Genomic DNA, 20,771 nt, shown 5'->3' on the forward strand with positions numbered 1-20,771 from the left:
TTACGAACCAGACACGGTACGACTGCTTATCCCCGGTTGTGATCCTGTTTCATTCATTTTGTTTCACTGCAAATCGGTCGATTGACCTTCGTCTTGTTTTGTTGTCTTCCAGGCTACCACTGAGTTGTATTCGATGCCCAACGGGGCGCAAACACAGACCGAGGTGGAGGAAGGAAGTGGAGGTGAAAGTCAAGAGGAGTGGGAATCGGATGGCGATGAGGGTGATGAAGATGCTGGCTTCGATGAGGAAGAGGAGGAGGAAGAGGAGGAGGAAGTCGCGCCTCCCCGTTCTGAAAGAAGATCTAAGCTTACCCATGACCCTGCAGTCGAGCGCGGCAAGGGGGTCGCGCCTGTTGTTCAGTCGACTAAGCGTCCTCGGATGACCTCTCCGGTGCCGACTGAGAAAGCGCCGAAGCAATCTCGAGTGGCGCCGTCGAAGCCAACGAAGGCCTTGCCGAAGATGAAGATGGTGATTCCCACTATTTCTGGGTAATGACGTAACTGGTGTCTTCTTGTTTCTCATGAATTTACTCTTGGTTGATTCGTTAGCTGACTGACTGATTTCTGAAACTGCAGTGCTGCTACTTCTGAGACCTCGACCAGACCTGAAGATCAAGAAATGGAGGATGCTGTCACTTCCGACCCTGGTATGATCTTTGTAGTTTTGTTTTTCAGTCGGTAGGATCTCCATTTTTAACTTTGAATCTTTTCTGCAGCTCCACCTAATATCATCATTGATCCTCCTGATGATGATGATGAGGAACCACTGAGGCAGAGGAGGAATAGGAGGGCATATGCTGGCAAGGCAGCTCAGGTCGTATCAGCACCTGAGACGTTGGTTGCGGAGGGGGACAACATCACTCGGCCTACCGTATCCTTTGCGGTGCCGCTGACGAGTGCTCGCCCTTCGTCGTTGAGTGCTGACCAGCCTTCACTTTTTTCCACCCACCACGTCCCAGAGGACCAAGCAAGTGCTGCTAAAGAAGCTATACACCAGGCAGGGGTCATGATGGAGCAAGTGAAAGCGATCCGAGACGCCAGTCAAGCGGCTTATGACGCCAGTTCGGCCCTTCAGAGCAATGTTCAGGTTAGTCGATCACCACCTGTTCTGTTAGGATATGATACCTGAAAACTTTCCTTTCTGAAAATCTTAGTATCTGTCGTACACCCGCTGGGTGTGTCGATTGAAATTCTGGATTGGTGGGGGCACGCTGAGTGCACCCACTGGGTGTAGTCCCCAAGGCTATGGTGGACTGCTGGCAGTCGACCATAATCTTTATGTCTTGAGCTTTTTCTCATTACTTTCTTTACTCGACCTGGTCGAATGGAATCATAAACCGGTGGGGGCACGCTGAGTGCACCCACTGGGTGTAGTCCCGAGACTGTGGTCGACTGCTGGCAGTCGACTAGAGTCTGAAGAACACCTCTTCTCTCTTTTTTTTGTGGCTAACTGCTGGTGGTTAGCCTTTCTGTCTTTTTTGGTCGACTGATCCACTCTAGCTGATAGAACTAGTGGGGGCACGCTGAGTGCACCCACTGGGTGTAGTCCCCGAGACTACATCCGAATGTTTAGATTCGGCTGTAGTCTTAGAAATACTACACATTTTTTCTTAGTCACTCGGAAGTGACCTATCTTCGACGTCTGTCGATTGGTTCTTCATAGAAATCTTGCGAGCTTGTAGCTCGTTATACTGAGTTGGAGAACAAGCATATCCAGCTCGAACTTGATCTGAAGCTTGTCCAGGAGAACTTCACGAAGGCGAAGGAGGAGGCAAAAGGTATGTTTGGTGAGAACCTTGACGACTGCCTTTGTTTCTTGTTCATTCCTGAGTCTGATCTCACTGTGATTTTGCAGATAAACTGAGGGATTCTCTGAAGAAGAAGGATCTTGACCTCGCTGAGGCGCAGAAAGCAGCTTCAGAGAAGACCAAGCTCACAGAAGAAAAGCTGGCCTCAATCAGCAAGCTTGAAGAGGAGAATACCAATCTGAAAGCTGCTCTTGAAGCGGCCAACAAAGAGGTTAGTCGACTGAAGAATGACAAGATTGCTTTGAGTGACAAGGCCAGCGAGTTGGTGGGAAAGAAGAATGATCTGGAGGCTTATCTGGGAGGACTCGCCAAGAAGCTATTCCTCATGCTTGAAGGTAATCCTTTGTATCCGACAGGCTTTTTAATTATGGTCTTACCACCAAACTGCTGCTTTATCTTTGGGGTTCTATCTACAGAGTTCTGCCAGAACTTTGAGGAGGAGACTGGTCGACCGGAGACTAGCCTGGACCCCATCAATTCTCCTGTGAAGGATGAAGTCACCATGAATGTGCTCCGACTCGAGTCTCGCATTGCTGTTGTTGTCGACTATCTTGCAAGGCTGAAGGTTGCAACTTCTCGCATCGACACAGCACTCTGGCCAGGAGAAACACTTCAGAATGACCTTGAGTCTTTGATGACTCGACTGAACGAAGTTCCAAGTCGAGTGCAAGAATGGAAGAAGTCTTCTGCCAGGTGCGGTGCCGACGTTGCTCTATCTCTGGTCCGTGTTCACTGCAAGGATGCGCGAGAGGACAAGCTGGCAGCTCTCAAGGTGGCCAATACCAAGAAGCATGACTTCCGATCCTTCATGGAGACCTTCATCGCTGCTGCCACTCGGATCGCAGATGGAATCGACCTGGACGAGTCCGTTGCGTCTTCCAGCCCTCCACAGGAGGGGTAAAAAACTTCTATGCTTGATGCTTTAAATTTGCCTCGGTATGCCGAGTAGTTTCTGTAACCGATAAACTTTAACAGGCTTAGCTCCTGAGCACTTCTGGTTCCGTAAGACGTTATCTGAACTTGGATTCGACATTGAATATGTTTGCATCTGCCTCCGAACGAACATCGTCTTTCGCTTGGTCTATATGCTGGTGTTTGAGATGCTCTTTTGCAGGCTAGGATGAAGCATAGATTGCAATCGACTTGTACCTCATCATTCTTAGACGAGCACTGGGCTGCAGCTAAACCCCCGAGTGGGAGGTCTGCTCTCCACTCGGTAGGATTTTCAAAAACTTAGGCGAGCACTGGGCTGCAGCTAATTAGATCCATGTGGACGATGTCATTTTTGCCATGTCATCAAATGTGCCACATGGACGATGCCATGTGGCTCAGCCACATCAGATCCTACGTGGTCTAGGCTCATTAGTAATGACCATAATTTTGGTCTTAGATTTCATGACCTTAATTTTGGTCAAGGGTGGCCATGACGAAAATTTCAGAAAAGGTCACGTTTGTTTGTTCTTGACGGCCAACTGTTGACCTTCATAATTTGGTCAAAAAAGGTCAATAAATGATAAATGACGAATCAACGACCAAAATGGGGAGTCATAATTGACCATATTTCTTGTAGTGTAAGCCCCCGAGTGGGAGGTTTGCTCTCTACTCGGTAGGATTTTCAAAAACTTAGGCGAGTACTGGGCTGCAGCTAAGCCCCCGAGTGGGAGGTCTGCTCTCCACTCGGTAGGATTTTCAAAAACTTAGGCGAGCACTGGGCTGCAGCTAAGCCCCCGAGTGGGAGATCTGCTCTCCACTCGGTAGGATTTTCAAAATCTTAGGCGAGCACTGGGCTGCAGCTAAGCCCCCGAGTGGGAGGTCTGCTCTCCACTCGGTAGGATTTTCAAAAACTTAGGCGAGCACTGGGCTGCAGCTAAGCCCCCGAGTGGGAGGTATATGCTCTCCACTCGGTAGGATTTTCAAAAACTTAGGCGAGCACTGGGCTGCAGCTAAGCCCCCGAGTGGGAGGTCTGCTCTCCACTCGGTAGGCTTTTCAAAAACTTAGGCGAGCACTGGGCTGCAGCTAAGCCCCCGAGTGGGAGGTCTGCTCTCCACCCGGTAGGATTTCTGTGGCGTACCTCTGAAGAAGAAGGTAACAGTCGACCTGCACCTCGTCCCCCTTGCGGGTCGCACGTTGTATTTGTGGCGTAGCTCGGAAGGAGAGGGTAGCAGTCGACCTGCACCTCGTCTTCCTTGCGGAGCGCACTTTGTGCTTGTACTTAGGCGAGCGCTATGCTGCAGCTAAGCCCCCGAGTGGGAGGCTGGCTCACCACTCGGCAGGATTTCGTTTAAACTTAGGCGAGTACTTGGACTGCAGCTAAGCCTCCGAGTGGGAGGCTGGCTCACCACTCGGTAGGATTTTGTTGAACTTAGGCGAGTACTTGGACTGCAGCTAAGCCCCCGAGTGGGAGACTGGCTCACCACTCGGTAGGGTTTTGTTGAACTTAGGCGAAACGGATTCGCAGCTAAGCCTCCGAGTGTGAGGTTGGCTCACCACTCGGTAGGATTTTTTACAAACTTAGGCGAAACGGATTCGCAGCTAAGCCACCCACTGGGTGACTTTATGTGAACAAAAGTAACAACAATCACTGGGAAAATTATAACACTGTTGTCTTTGAAAAATGAACTACAGAAGTACTTCTATTACATTTCCGAGTGCATACTTAAGTGTAAAAGGGGCGGAGCAGCTCCGCGTTCCAAGGTCGGGGTTCGTCGATCTGGTGCTCGACATTGTAAAGACGGTATACTTCATTGTGGAGAACCTTGGTGACGATGAAGGGGACTTCCCAAGTAGGAGCAAGCTTGTGTGGCTTCTGCTGATCCACTCGGAGAACCAAATCTCCTTCCTGGAAGGCTCGACTCTTCACGTTTTTGGCATGGAAGCGATGCAAGTCCTGCTGATAAATGGTCGATCGGATCAAGGCCATCTCTCTTTCTTCTTCTAGAAGGTCGATTGTGTCCTGTCGGGCTTGCTCTGCTTCAGCTTCGGTGTAGAGTTCGACTCGGGGTGCGTTGTGAAGCAGGTCACTCGGCAAGACTGCTTCAGCTCCGTAGACTAAGAAGAACGGAGTTCTCCCATTCGACCGGTTAGGTGTAGTCCTTAATCCCCAAAGTACCGACGGAAGTTCATCAACCCATGCACCAGCTGCGTGCTTGAGATCGCGCATCAATCGAGGTTTCAACCCTTTAAGAATTAAACCATTTGCTCGTTCTGCCTGTCCATTCGACTGTGGGTGAGCGACTGAAGCATAGTCGACTCGTGTGCCCTGAGATGTGCAAAAGGCTCTGAATTCCTCGGAATCGAAGTTTGACCCATTGTCGGTGATGATGCTGTGTGGAACTCCATATGTGAATATCAACTCCCTGATAAAGCTGACAGCAGTGCCGACATCAAGATTCTTGATGGGTTTAGCCTTAATCCACTTGGTGAATTTGTCGACTGCTACCAGCACATGGGTGAAGCCGCTTCTGCCTGTTCTCAGTGGTCCAACCATATCCAATCCCCATACAGCGAAAGGCCAGACGAGTGGAATGGTCTTCAAGGCTGAGGCGGGCTTGTGTGACATATTGGAGTAAAACTGACATCCTTCACACTTGTCGACTATCTCCTTTGCCATTTCATTCGCTCTTGGCCAGTAAAATCCCGCTCGATATGCTTTGGCCACAATGGTCCGAGAGGACGCATGATGGCCACAGGTCCCCGAGTGGATATCTTCAAGGATTATCCGACCTTCTTCTGGCGTTATACATTTCTGACCAACTCCAGTCACGCTTTCTCTGTACAACTGTCCCCTTATCACGGTAAAGGCCTTAGATCGGCGGATGATCTGTCAAGCCTCTTCTTCATCCTCTGGGAGCTCTTTCCTTAAGATATACACGATGTACGGCACTGTCCAATCGGGAGTGATCACTAACGCTTCCATGATCAGGTCGACAACTGCTGGAACTTCAACTTCAGTCGGATCTGTGAGACTTTTAGGCTGCGGAGCTTCTTCGGTAAAAGGATCTTCTTTAACTGATGGAGTATGGATATGCTCCAAGAACACGTCACTGGGAATGGCTTCTCTCTTGGAACCTATCTTCGCCAAATCATCAGCCGCTTGATTCTTCAGTCGGGGTATATGATGGAGCTCTAACCCTTCAAATTTCTTTTCAAGCTTTCTCACTGCATTGCAGTATCCAGTCATGGCCGGGCTTCTAACGTCCCACTCCGTCATCACCTGATTAACCACCAAATCTGAGTCGCCATAAACCATAAGGCGACGGACGCCGAGTGAAATGGCCATGCGCAACCCATACAAAAGCGCCTCGTATTCTGCTTCATTATTGGATGAGTCAAAGTGGATCTGGAGCACATATCTGAGCTTATCTCCTTGGGGGGAAACCAATACTACCCCAGCACCGGAACCATTTAACATCTTAGAGCCATCAAAGAACATGGTCCAATGCTCCGAGTGAACTTGAGTATGTTGGGTTTCGTAGTAATTTCAAAAATTTTCCTACGCACACGCAAGATCATGTGATGCATAGCAACAAGGGGAAGAGTATTGCCTACGTACCCTACGCAGACCGACTGCGGAAGCGATGACACGACGTAGAGGAAGTAGTCGTATGTCTTCACGATCCAACCGATCAAGCACCGAAACTACGGCACCTCCGAGTTCGAGCACACGTTCAGCTCGATGACGATCCCCGGACTCCGATCCAGCAAAGTGTCGGGGAAGAGTTCCGTCAGCACGACGGCGTGGTGACGATCTTGATGAACTACAGCAGCAGGGCTTCGCCTAAACTCCGCTACAGTATTATCGAGGAATATGGTGGCAGGGGGCACCGCACACGGCTAAGGAATCGATCACGTGGATCAACTTGTGTCAACTTGTGTGTTTAGAGGTGCCCCTGCCTCCGTATATAAAGGAGCCAAGGGGGGAGGGTGCGCCGGCCAAGAGGGAGAGGCGCAGGAGGAGTCCTACTCCTACCGGGAGTAGGACTCCCCCCCCAATCCTATTCCAACTAGGATTCCCAAGGGGGAAAGAGGGAGAGGGGTGGCCGGCCACCTCTCCTAGTCCTAATAGGACTAGGGGAAGGGGGGAGGCGCGCAGCCCCCTTGGGCTGCCCCTTTCTCCTTTCCACTAAGGCCCATGATGGCCCATATGGCTCCCGGGGGGTTCCGGTAACCTCCCGGTAACCCGGTAAAATCCCGATTTCACCCGGAACACTTCCGATGTCCAAACATAGACTTCCAATATATCAATCTTTATGTCTCGACCATTTCGAGACTCCTCGTCATGTCCGTGATCACATCCGGGACTCCGAACAACCTTCGGTACATCAAAATGCATAAACTCATAATATAACTGTCATCGTAACCTTAAGCGTGCGGACCCTACGGGTTCGAGAACAATGTAGACATGACCGAGACACGTCTCTGGTCAATAACCAATAGCGGGACCTGGATGCCCATATTGGCTCCTACATATTCTACGAAGATCTTTATCGGTCAGACCGCATAACAACATACGTTGTTCCCTTTGTCATCGGTATGTTACTTGCCCGAGATTCGATCGTCGGTATCCAATACCTAGTTCAATCTCGTTACCGGCAAGTCTCTTTACTCGTTCCGTAATACATCATCTCACAACTAACATATTAGTTGTAATGCTTGCAAGGCTTATGTGATGTGTATTACCGAGAGGGCCCAGAGATACCTCTCCAACAATCGGAGTGACAAATCCTAATCTCGAAATACGCCAACCCAACATCGACCATTGGAGACACCTGTAGTACTCCTTTATAATCACCCAGTTACGTTGTGACGTTTGGTAGTACCCAAAGTGTTCCTCCGGTAAACGGGAGTTGCATAATCTCATAGTCATAGGAACATGTATAAGTCATGAAGAAAGCAATAGCAACATACTAAACGATCGGGTGCTAAGCTAATGGAATGGGTCATGTCAATCAGATCATTCTACTAATGATGTGACCTCGTTAATCAAATAACAACTCATTGTTCATGGTTAGGAAACATAACCATCTTTGATTAACGAGCTAGTCAAGTAGAGGCATACTAGTGACACTCTGTTTGTCTATGTATTCACACATGTATTATGTTTCCGGTAAATACAATTCTAGCATGAATAATAAACATTTATCATGATTATAAGGAAATAAATAATAACTTTATTATTGCCTCTAGGGCATATTTCCTTCAGTCTCCCACTTGCACTAGAGTCAATAATCTAGATTACACTGTAATGATTCTAACACCCATGGAGCCTTGGTGCTGATCATGTTTTGCTCGTGGAAGAGGCTTAGTCAACGGGTCTGCAACATTCAGATCCGTATGTATCTTGCAAATCTCTATGTCTCCCACCTGGACTAGATCCCGGATGGAGTTGAAGCGTCTCTTGATGTGTTTGGTCCTTTTGTGAAATCTGGATTCCTTTGCTAAGGCAATTGCACCAGTATTGTCACAAAAGATTTTCATTGGACCCGATGCACTAGGTATGACACCTAGATCGGATATGAACTCCTTCATCCAGACTCCTTCATTTGCTGCTTCCGAAGCAGCTATGTATTCCGCTTCACATGTAGATCCCGCTACAACGCTTTGTTTAGAACTGCACCAACTGACAGCTCCACCGTTTAATGTAAACACGTATCCGGTTTGCGATTTAGAATCGTCCGGATCAGTGTCAAAGCTTGCATCAACGTAACCTTTTACGGTGAGCTCTTTGTCACCTCCATATACGAGAAACATATCCTTAGTCCTTTTCAGGTATTTCAGGATGTTCTTGACCGCTGTCCAGTGATCCACTCCTGGATTACTTTGGTACCTCCCTGCTAAACTTATAGCAAGGCACACATCAGGTCTGGTACACAGCATTGCATACATGATAGAGCCTATGGCAGATGCATAGGGAACATCTTTCATATTCTCTCTATCTTCTGCAGTGGTCGGGCATTGAGTCTTACTCAATTTCACACCTTGTAACACAGGCAAGAACCCTTTCTTCGCTTGATCCATTTTGAATTTCTTCAAAATTTTGTCAAGGTATGTGCTTTGTGAAAGTCCAATTAAGCGTCTTGATCTATCTCTATAGATCTTAATGCCTAATATGTAAGCAGCTTCACCGAGGTCTTTCATTGAAAAACTTTTATTCAAGTATCCCTTTATGCTATCCAGAAATTCTATATCATTTCCAATCAGTAATATGTCATCCACATATAATATCAGAAATGCTACAGAGCTCCCACTCACTTTCTTGTAAATACAGGCTTCTCCGAAAGTCTGTATAAAACCAAATGCTTTGATCACACTATCAAAACGTTTATTCCAACTCCGAGAGGCTTGCACCAGTCCATAAATGGATCGCTGGAGCTTGCACACTTTGTTAGCTCCCTTTGGATCGACAAAACCTTCTGGTTGCATCATATACAACTCTTCTTCCAGAAATCCATTCAGGAATGCAGTTTTGACATCCATCTGCCAAATTTCATAATCATAAAATGCGGCAATCGCTAACATGATTCGGACGGACTTAAGCATCGCTACGGGTGAGAAGGTCTCATCGTAGTCAATCCCTTGAACTTGTCGAAAACCTTTTGCGACAAGTCGAGCTTTGTAGACAGTAACATTACCATCAGCGTCAGTCTTCTTCTTAAAGATCCATTTATTCTCAATTGCTTGCCGATCATCGGGCAAGTCAACCAAAGTCCATACTTTGTTCTCATACATGGATCCCATCTCAGATTTCATGGCTTCAAGCCACTTTGCGGAATCTGGGCTCACCATCGCTTCTTCATAGTTCGTAGGTTCATCATGATCTAGTAGCATGACTTCCAGAACAGGATTTCCGTACCACTCTGGCGCGGATCTTACTCTGGTTGATCTACGTGGTTCAGTAGTATCTTGATCTGAAGTTTCATGATCATTATCATTGGCTTCCTCACTAACCGGTGTAGGTGTCACTGAAACAGTTTTCTGTGATGAACTACTCTCCAGTAAGGGAGCAGGTACAGTTACCTCGTCAAGTTCTACTTTCCTCCCACTCACTTCTTTCGAGAGAAACTCCTTCTCTAGAAATGATCCATTCTTAGCAACGAATGTTTTGCCTTCGGATCTGTGATAGAAGGTGTACCCAACAGTTTCCTTTGGGTATCCTATGAATACACATTTCTCCGATTTGGGTTCGAGCTTATCAGGTTGAAGCTTTTTCACATAAGCATCGCAGCCCCAAACTTTAAGAAACGACAACTTTGGTTTCTTGCCAAACCATAGTTCATAAGGCGTCGTCTCAACGGATTTTGATGGTGCCCTATTTAACGTGAATGCGGCCGTCTCTAAAGCATAACCCCAAAATGATAGCGGTAAATCTGTAAGAGACATCATAGATCGCACCATATCTAGTAAAGTACGATTACGACGTTCGGACACACCATTGCGCTGTGGTGTTCCGGGTGGCGTGAGTTGTGAAACTATTCCACAGTTTTTCAAATGTACACCAAACTCGTAACTCAAATATTCTCCTCCACGATCAGATCGTAGAAACTTTATTTTCTTGTTACGATGATTTTCAACTTCACTCTGAAATTCTTTGAACTTTTCAAATGTTTCAGACTTATGCTTCATTAAGTAGATATATCCATATCTGCTCAAATCATCTGTGAAGGTGAGAAAATAACGATATCCGCCACGAGCCTCAATATTCATCGGACCACATACATCGGTATGTATGATTTCCAACAAATCTGTTGCTCTCTCCATAGTACCGGAGAACGGTGTTTTAGTCATCTTGCCCATGAGGCACGGTTCGCAAGTACCAAGTGATTCATAATCAAGTGGTTCCAAAAGTCCATTAGTATGGAGTTTCTTCATGCGTTTTACACCGATATGACCTAAACGACAGTGCCACAAATAAGTTGCACTTTCATTATCAACTCTGCATCTTTTGGTTTCAACATTATGAATATGTGTATTACTACTATCGAGATTCAGTAAGAATAGACCACTCTTCAAGGGTGCATGACCATAAAAGATATTACTCATATAAATAGAACAACCATTATTCTCTGATTTAAATGAATAACCGTCTCGCATTAAACAAGATCCAGATATAATGTTCATGCTCAACGCTGGCACCAAATAACAATTATTTAGGTCTAATATTAATCCCGAAGGTAGATGTAGAGGTAGCGTGCCGACCGCGATCACATCGACTTTGGAACCGTTTCCCACGCGCATCGTCACCTCGTCCTTTGCCAGTGCCCGCTTATTCTGTAGTCCCTGTTTCGAGTTGCAAATATTAGCAACAGAACCAGTATCAAATACCCAGGTGCTACTGCGAGCTCTAGTAAGGTACACATCAATAACATGTATATCATATATACCTTTGTTCACCTTGCCATCCTTCTTATCCGCCAAATACTTGGGGCAGTTCCGCTTCCAGTGACCAGTCTGCTTGCAGTAGAAGCACTCAGTTTCAGGCTTAGGTCCAGACTTGGGTTTCTTATCTTGAGCAGCAACTTGCTTGCTGTTCTTCTTGAAGTTCCCTTTCTTCTTTCCTTTGCCCTTTTTCTTGAAACTAGTGGTTTTGTTAACCATCAACACTTGATGCTCCTTTTTGATTTCTACCTCCGCAGCTTTCAGCATTGCGAAGAGCTCGGGAATAGTCTTGTTCATCCCTTGCATATTATAGTTCATCACGAAGCTCTTGTAGCTTGGTGGCAGTGATTGGAGAATTCTGTCGATGACGCAATCATCCGGAAGATTAACTCCCAATTGAATCAAGTGATTATTATACCCAGACATTTTGAGTATATGCTCACTGACAGAACTGTTCTCCTCCATCTTGCAGCTATAGAACTTATTGGAGACTTCATATCTCTCAATCCGGGCATTTGCTTGAAATATTAACTTCAACTCCTGGAACATCTCATATGCTCCATGACGTTCAAAACGTCGTTGAAGTCCCGATTCTAAGCCGTAAAGCATGGCACACTGAACTATTGAGTAGTCATCAGCTTTGCTCTGCCAGACGTTCATAACATCTGGCGTTGCTCCAGCAGCAGGCCTGGCACCCAGCGGTGCTTCCAGGACGTAATTCTTCTGTGCAGCAATGAGGATAATCCTCAAGTTACGGACCCAGTCCGTGTAATTGCTACCATCATCTTTCAACTTTGCTTTCTCAAGGAACGCATTAAAATTTAACGGAACAACAGCACGAGCCATCTATCTACAATCAACATAAACAAGCAAGATACTATCAGGGACTAAGTTCATGATAAATTTTAAGTTCAATTAATCATATTACTAAAGAACTCCCACTTAGATAGACATCCCTCTAATCCTCTAAGTGATCACGTGATCCAAATCAACTAAACCATAACCGATCATCACGTGAGATGGAGTAGTTTTCAATGGTGAACATCGTTATGTTGATCATATCTACTATATGATTCACGCTCGACCTTTCGGTCTCCGTGTTCCGAGGCCATATCTGCATATGCTAGGCTCGTCAAGTTTAACCTGAGTATTCTGCGTGTGCAAAACTGGCTTGCACCCGTTGTAGATGGACGTAGAGCTTATCACACCCGATCATCACGTGGTGTCTGGGCACGACGAACTTTGGCAACGGTGCATACTCAGGGAGAACACTTCTTGATAATTTAGTGAGAGATCATCTTATAATGCTACCGTCAATCAAAGCAAGATAAGATGCATAAAAAGATAAACATCACATGCAATCAATATAAGTGATATGATATGGCCATCATCATCTTGTGCTTGTGATCTCCATCTCCGAAGCACCGTCATGATCACCATCGTCACCGGCGCGACACCTTGATCTCCATCGTAGCATCGTTGTCGTCTCGCCAATCTTATGCTTCCACGACTATCACTACCGTTTAGTAATAAAGTAAAGCATTACATCGCGATTGCATTGCATACAATAAAGCGACAACCATATGGCTCCTGCCAGTTGCCGATAACTTGGTTACAAAACATGATCATCTCATACAATAAAATTCAGCATCATGCCTTGACCATATCACATCACAACATGCCCTGCAAAAACAAGTTAGACGTCCTCTACTTTGTTGTTGCATGTTTTACGTGGCTGCTACGGGCTTAAGTAAGAACCAATCTCACCTACGCATCAAAACCACAACGATAGTTTGTCAAATAGACTCCGTTTTAACCTTCGCAAGGACCGGGCGTAGCCATACTTGGTTCAACTAAAGTTGGAGAGGCAGTCGCCCGCAAGCCATCTCTGTGCAAAGCACGTCGAGGGAACCGGTCTCGCGTAAGCGTACGCGTAAGGTTGGTCCGGGTCGTCTCGTCCAACAATACCGCCGAACCAAAGTATGACATGCTGGTAGGCAGTATGACTTGTATCGTCCACAACTTACTTGTGTTCTACTCGTGCATATAACATCAACATCAATAACCTAGGCTCGGATGCCACTGTTGGGTTTCGTAGTAATTTCAAAAAATTTCCTACGCACACGCAAGATCATGTGATGCATAGCAACGAGGGGAAGAGTGTTGTCTACGTACCCTACGCAGACCGACTGCGGAAGCGATGACACGACGTAGAGGAAGTAGTCGTACGTCTTCACGATCCAACCGATCAAGCACCGAAACTACGGCACCTCCGAGTTCGAGCACACGTTCAGCTCGATGACGATCCCCGGACTCCGATCCAGCAAAGTGTCGGGGAAGAGTTCCGTCAGCACGACGGCGTGGTGACGATCTTGATGAACTACAGCAGCAGGGCTTCGCCTAAACTCCGCTACAGTATTATCGAGGAATATGGTGGCAGGGGGCACCGCACACGGCTAAGGAATCGATCACGTGGATCAACTTGTGTCAACTTGTGTGTTTAGAGGTGCCCCTGCCTCCGTATATAAAGGAGCCAAGGGGGGAGGGTGCGCCGGCCAAGAGGGAGAGGCGCAGGAGGAGTCCTACTCCTACCGGGAGTAGGACTCCCCCCCCAATCCTATTCCAACTAGGATTCCCAAGGGGGAAAGAGGGAGAGGGGTGGCCGGCCACCTCTCCTAGTCCTAATAGGACTAGGGGAAGGGGGGAGGCGCGCAGCCCCCTTGGGCTGCCCCTTTCTCCTTTCCACTAAGGCCCATGATGGCCCATATGGCTCCCGGGGGGTTCCGGTAACCTCCCGGTAACCCGGTAAAATCCCGATTTCACCCGGAACACTTCCGATGTCCAAACATAGACTTCCAATATATCAATCTTTATGTCTCGACCATTTCGAGACTCCTCGTCATGTCCGTGATCACATCCGGGACTCCGAACAACCTTCGGTACATCAAAATGCATAAACTCATAATATAACTGTCATCGTAACCTTAAGCGTGCGGACCCTACGGGTTCGAGAACAATGTAGACATGACCGAGACACGTCTCTGGTCAATAACCAATAGCGGGACCTGGATGCCCATATTGGCTCCTACATATTCTACGAAGATCTTTATCGGTCAGACCGCATAACAACATACGTTGTTCCCTTTGTCATCGGTATGTTACTTGCCCGAGATTCGATCGTCGGTATCCAATACCTAGTTCAATCTCGTTACCGGCAAGTCTCTTTACTCGTTCCGTAATACATCATCTCACAACTAACATATTAGTTGTAATGCTTGCAAGGCTTATGTGATGTGTATTACCGAGAGGGCCCAGAGATACCTCTCCGACAATCGGAGTGACAAATCCTAATCTCGAAATACGCCAACCCAACATCGACCATTGGAGACACCTGTAGTACTCCTTTATAATCACCCAGTTACGTTGTGACGTTTGGTAGTACCCAAAGTGTTCCTCCGGTAAACGGGAGTTGCATAATCTCATAGTCATAGGAACATGTATAAGTCATGAAGAAAGCAATAGCAACATACTAAACGATCGGGTGCTAAGCTAATGGAATGGGTCATGTCAATCAGATCATTCTACTAATGATGTGACCTCGTTAATCAAATAACAACTCATTGTTCATGGTTAGGAAACATAACCATCTTTGATTAACGAGCTAGTCAAGTAGAGGCATACTAGTGACACTCTGTTTGTCTATGTATTCACACATGTATTATGTTTCCGGTAAATACAATTCTAGCATGAATAATAAACATTTATCATGATTATAAGGAAATAAATAATAACTTTATTATTGCCTCTAGGGCATATTTCCTTTAGAGTCGGCTGCTGTTGTTCAATCCACTTGGCAAGGAAATCTGCTATTGCTTGGGACTTAATGGCTTTCTTTGCCTCAAACTTGATATTAAGGGGAAGGAGTTCAATCGCCCATTTCGCCACTTGACCAGTTGCATTTCTGTTGTGCAGAATCTCTAATAGTGGGGCGTCGCTGACGACTGTAATGGAATGATCAGAGAAATAATGAGCAACCTTCTTCGTGGTCATGTAGATCCCATACACGAGCTTCTGATAATGAGGGTATCTTTGCTTCGATGGGGTCAATACTTCGGAAAGATAATATACTGGGCACTGAACTTTGAAGGCTTTCCCTTCTTCCCGCTCGACCGTAGGTACTGTACTGACGACTTGTCCTGTGGCTGCAATGTAAAGCAACAGAGGCTCTTTGCTGATTGGAGCAGCAAGCACCGGCTGGGTGGATAGCAGAGCTTTTAGCTCGGCAAATGCTGCATCAGCTTCCGGAGTCCACTCGAAGTTGTCTGACTTCTTCATCAGTCGGTAAAGAGGCAATGCCTTTTCACCGAGGCGGGAGATGAATCGACTTAATGCGGCCAAGTATCCAGTAAGCTTATGGACATCATGCACACGCACAGGGCGTTTCATTCGGAGTATAGTGCCAACTTTTTCTGGGTTAGCGTCGATTCCTCGATCGGAAATGAGAAAACCGAGTAACTTTCCACCAGGAACTCCGAATGTGCACTTTGATGGATTGAGCTTGATATCATACCTCCTGAGATTGGCAAATGTTTCAGCGAGGTCAGTCAACAGGTCGAAACCCTTCCGTGATTTGACCACAATATCATCCATGTACGCTTCCACGTTCCGACTGGTTTGAGTGAGTAAACACTTCTGAATCATCCTCATGAACGTGGCTCCGGCATTCTTGAGGCCGAATGGCATGGTGACATAGCAGAAGCACCCGAATGGAGTGATGAAAGCTGTTTTTATCTCATCGGGTCCATACAGACGGATCTGATGCTACCCTGAATAGGCGTCTAAAAAAGACAACCTCTCACATCATGCAGTCGAGTCGACAATTTGGTCGATGCGAGGGAGAGGAAAATGATCTTTCGGGCAGGCCCGATTGATATGTTTGAAATCGATGCACATGCGAAGTGACTTGTCCTTCTTGGGGACCATGACAACATTGCCGAGCCACTCGGAGTGGTAAACCTCTCAGATAAACTCTGCTGCTAGGAGCCGAGCCACCTCCTCACCAATGGCCTTTCTCTTCTGGACGGTGGACCGTCGAAGATGTTCTTTGACAGGTTTTGCTTTTGGGTCGACTCGTAAACGGTGCTCAGCCAGCCCCCTGGGAACACCCGGCATGTCAGCAGGCTTCCATGCGAAGATGTCCCAGTTCTCACAGAGGAACTGGATGAGCGCTTCTTCCTATTTAGAGTCGAGTGTTGTGGAAATATGAGTCGGAGCAGCACTGGGGTCGGTCGGGTGAATGTGAACGGATTTCATCTCACCAGACGACTGGAACGCCGACTCTGTGGCGGGTTTCTTGGCCCGCAATAAATCACTCGGATCTGCATTTTTCTGATACTCTTCCAGCTCCACCACTGTTATCTGAGCATCGACAATCTTTGAGCCCTTCTGAAAGCACTCTTCTGCCTTTTTCCGATTGACAGTGATGGTGATCACACCCTTGGGGCCAGGCATCTTCAGTTTGAGGTATACGTAACATGGTCGAGCCATGAACCGTGCATAAGCTGGCCTGCCCAAAATAGCGTGATAAGCACTCTGGAAATCCACGACTTCAAATGTTAGCTTTTCTTTACGGAAATGCTTCGAATCGCCGAAAACCACATCAAGAGCTATTTGGCCGAGTGACTCAGCCTTCTTTCCAGGAATGACTCCATGGAAACTCATTTTACTGGAACCGAGTCTGGACATCGGAATGCCCATTCCTTTTAGCGTCTCCGCATATAATATATTCAGTCCACTGCCACCATCCATCAAAACCTTAGTCAGTCGAGTGCCTTCGACGACTGGGTCGACCATCAAAGCTTGCCTCCCAGGGGTGGCTATGTGTGTCGGATGATCAGACTGGTCGAATTGACTCTGCTATACGGGCTGCAGCTGCTAGATTCTGAATTGGGGTTCGATATACCTGAGTCGGCGGCGGAAAGAGTTGACATCGACTGGAGTCTGGTACTCGTTGCCGCGCGCGTTCATCGAGTGCTCGCTGGAGGTTCTCCATTCGAGTGCGCTCAGCCAAATTGGCCAAACACGCATCATCCAAGGCGCGAGCCTCGGGGGTTTCTCCTATGATGGGAGTATGCAGAGCATCCACATTCCAGCGGCGAAGATCTTCCCTTTGCAGAGAAGTGAGTGGTTCGGATTGATATTCCTCGTGGACCTGAGCGGGGTCGCCTCCGCCGTCCGCTCCGTCTATGCGAGGGAAGCCGGGAGGACTACGAGGCCCATTGACCATCAGGACCTCCGCCGCTGGATCACTACTGTCGCACTCTGATGCAGTCTCTACGGAGCCAGTCGACAGATCGAACAGGCCGTAGAGAGATTCGTCGGGCTCGATCGCTGTAATGACCCGTATTTTTGTCACATAGTAATTCCACCCTTAATTAGATAATTAAGTAGAATATATTAAGCATCTAAAAATATACATTTTCAGATTTCTTCAACAAACATAACCACTCAAATATATATATATATATATATTCACACACCTCAACAGTACAACAGTACATGTGTGTTACAATTCTTGGGTAAAACAAAATATAGGGAGATGAGACCAACACAAACTTAGACCAACACAAATATCTCTGGGTCAACTAGGACAGCAAGACACATTTGAGATACACATTTGACAACCACCATCATGTGCATAATATGTATATCAGTAGTCTAGGCATGGGCTGCAACTCCTAGCCAATAGAAAGGCTCCACAAAGGCAACACACTAGAGAAGGAATGGGCAGCCATACCAGCCAAGGGAGATGGATTTCTGATATTAAGAGGGGAAAGAGAAGAGCAAGCCACTCCTAAGACTTCACACGTCTCCATTCTTCCCCAAATAGCCAGACCATCAGCTTGTCTTCCTCCCACTGTCTTCATCTCTCTACCTGCAATCAACAAAGATCCAAGAACAACAAGTGAGGATGGTGACCTGAGCAGTCAGCAGTAGACCGAAGGGGACAAGCTGGAGCTAGAAGCTAGCCTAGAGGGTGGAGTCTGAACGTAGGAAGAAAGGTGAGTTCTTGCATCTTCTAGTTTCCGCATATAAAAGGAAATCTTGCACGTTGCACACACAATATTCCTCACTAGTTCTTCACAGATGCACACAAAAGCTAAATCATTTCAGTAGTGTCATCCATCCCAGATCTTGGAAGCAACAGTACAAGAAAGCATAAATAGTGCCTTAACCAAGTATAATAAAAGGAGACAAGATATTGTACATCATCAGTACACAAACATCCTTCACAGGAGGAATTGGTTCAGTACACACATGCACATGAGACTAAATTAATTTACAAAATCTGAGAACTTAGCATAGAAAAAAAAAATAGGGAGATGAACAAGGGCATCACTAACCTGCACTTATGCTCGATCTGCTCCATGGCCATGCCCTTGGAACTCTGATCTGCAACACCCAGCGGCACCGCGGCCGCCAACGCCGGCAGCTTCGATCTGGAGCAGCGGAATCACAGCCCAACGAGAGCCTCACCTGCAAGTCAAATCTGAGAGGGGATTAGAGAGTTTGGGGCTGAATCCTGAAAAAAATAAGGGATTTGGATCAGGGGAGAGAGAGAGGGTGGAAGGGCCAGCAGCGACGGAGCAGCATGTTTCCCCGTCGCCGGCGGCATGGCCGGTCTGGCTAGATTAGGAGCAGAGGAATAGGAGGGAGAGAAGACATGTACGTGTGTTCTGTTCTTGGTGGACTAGTACTGGTGTGTGTTGTGTTCGGTGGAGGACTAGTACAGGAGAGAGAGAGAGAGACTTGGAAATTGAGAAAGGGAGAGGGCACGTGTAGGATTGTGGTCTAGTAATTACCAGGTGCACATCTAATAATTAACTATTCTAAATCCACCTAATGCAAGCTTAGTAAAAAAATACTAGGTAATAAAAGAAATAATAATGTTTGACTGTAGGATGACCACACTGCACCGACGTATATTTTTTATTCCTTTGTATTCACTCGACTTAGTCTCGAAATATATATATTTGCCGAACCGTAGGAAGCGAATACAGTCCGAAGAAGGAGGCGCTACAGAAGCAAATCGAGTCCGGATCTGAGTACGAAAACTCAGGCAAGCTCTTCTTGATCATGCTGACTAGAGCTATTTAAAAAAGACAATATTTTCTGCTGTACCTTATCATCGACTTGCATAAAATGCTTTTGAGATAAGTTGTGTGGAGTGAGTGTTGGCAATAGTTGGGTTAGCTGATGGAGCAGCTAATCCATTTTTTTATAATTATTTGGTGGGTAGAGGGTGCCCGGAATGGATATACTGAAAGATGGGGCCCTCTACATATGGCTATGATATTAATATTAAATAACTTTCACTCGTTTTATGCGCCGTACAACCGTATCAACCATGGTCTCGTCTATGACGGGTTGAGCCCATTACCCATCAAGTTATTATACTCTCCACATGGGTAAGTAGTAGTAGGATGGGCGATGAGTCCCAAGCTAATGCCGGATGGGTGCATTAGCAAGCGTTATATATTAAGCGTTGGTGGAGTGCGGGTTCCGAAACCCGACACAACGGCTAGTGACACTAGCCGGGTGGAGATATAATATACATAATGGGAAAAAGCTTAGGTTCTAAACCATGTCTCGCATCTAAGGAAATGCAGATGGCAATTATGGTTTCGGGCTCTATGGGTAAAGTGATACAAACTCTGCAGAGTTAAAGAAAAACATGAATTCATGCCAGTCTCTTGGATTGAAGACTACAGGGACCTATTGGTGGTCTATCTCGCAATACGAGTGTTTGATAGCTTTTATAAATTAAAACGAACTTTCTACAACAAATGTTTATTTATTTAATTATTTTAGAAGAGTTGAGTTGAGGTAGGACTTGTTGATTTATATGGAGCTATCATGAGTGTTGCATTCTTCTATTTGAGCTTGCTGAGTACTTTGTACTCACTCTTGCTATTAATCATCTCTTTCTTAGAGCAAAGCTTTTATGAGAATCCTGCTGGACCAAGTGAGGAGAGCAATGGTGATGGCTAAAACTACACAGGGGACCTAGATGTGGATCCATCTAGTGCTATGTATGATCTGGATGCCACATATGGGGGCTGGGATGAATAAGTAACTCATGATCTAGCTATGTAATTCCATGAACTATTTTATCACCACCTATCTAGTATTTCTAGTTGGAACCCCAGTGTTAGGAGATGTAATAATTTGGCGAATGTGTGAGAAGCCTACCTGAGACTTTTAGCCCTGCGTGGCATGGTATTGTAATATAAATTACCATCTCTAGCTATTCCCTGTTGCAAATCTCTGACATGGATTATTATTTGACAAAACAAGATTTTGTCAAGAAATAATCCAAGGACTAGTGTCATTATCTATAATAATAATGACACGGGTCGTCACAATCGCCGCGACTTGGCTGGTGGCCGATTGGCGAGTCACTACGTGTCTCACCCACCGCTGAAGCCTCGACCGACCAGAGCGCTTGCGCTGGCGGAAGACAGGGAGGGAGGACGACACAGGAATCGACTGATACGGAGCCGACGGTTGCCGCAGCAGGACGCCGC

The 20,771-nt window shown here is 46.5% G+C and overlaps 2 long non-coding RNA genes across 2 annotated transcripts; one reads left to right on the forward strand and one right to left on the reverse strand.

Annotated features, from left to right (window-relative positions):
* Positions 1-17,669: 17,669 nt before the first annotated feature.
* Positions 17,670-19,174, reverse strand: LOC123133301 (uncharacterized). The gene is made up of 2 exons (XR_006465214.1): positions 18,588-19,174; positions 17,670-18,118 (listed from the first exon to the last, which is right to left on the reverse strand). It is a non-coding gene; the product is annotated as an uncharacterized lncRNA (long non-coding RNA).
* On the forward strand, positions 18,044-20,494 carry LOC123133302 (uncharacterized). Its single transcript, XR_006465215.1, has 2 exons — positions 18,044-18,245; positions 20,177-20,494. It is a non-coding gene; the product is annotated as an uncharacterized lncRNA (long non-coding RNA).
* The last annotated feature ends 277 nt before the right edge of the window (positions 20,495-20,771 follow it).

This window comes from Triticum aestivum, chromosome 6B, assembly GCF_018294505.1.
Source record: "Triticum aestivum cultivar Chinese Spring chromosome 6B, IWGSC CS RefSeq v2.1, whole genome shotgun sequence".
Taxonomy (NCBI): domain Eukaryota; kingdom Viridiplantae; phylum Streptophyta; class Magnoliopsida; order Poales; family Poaceae; genus Triticum; species Triticum aestivum.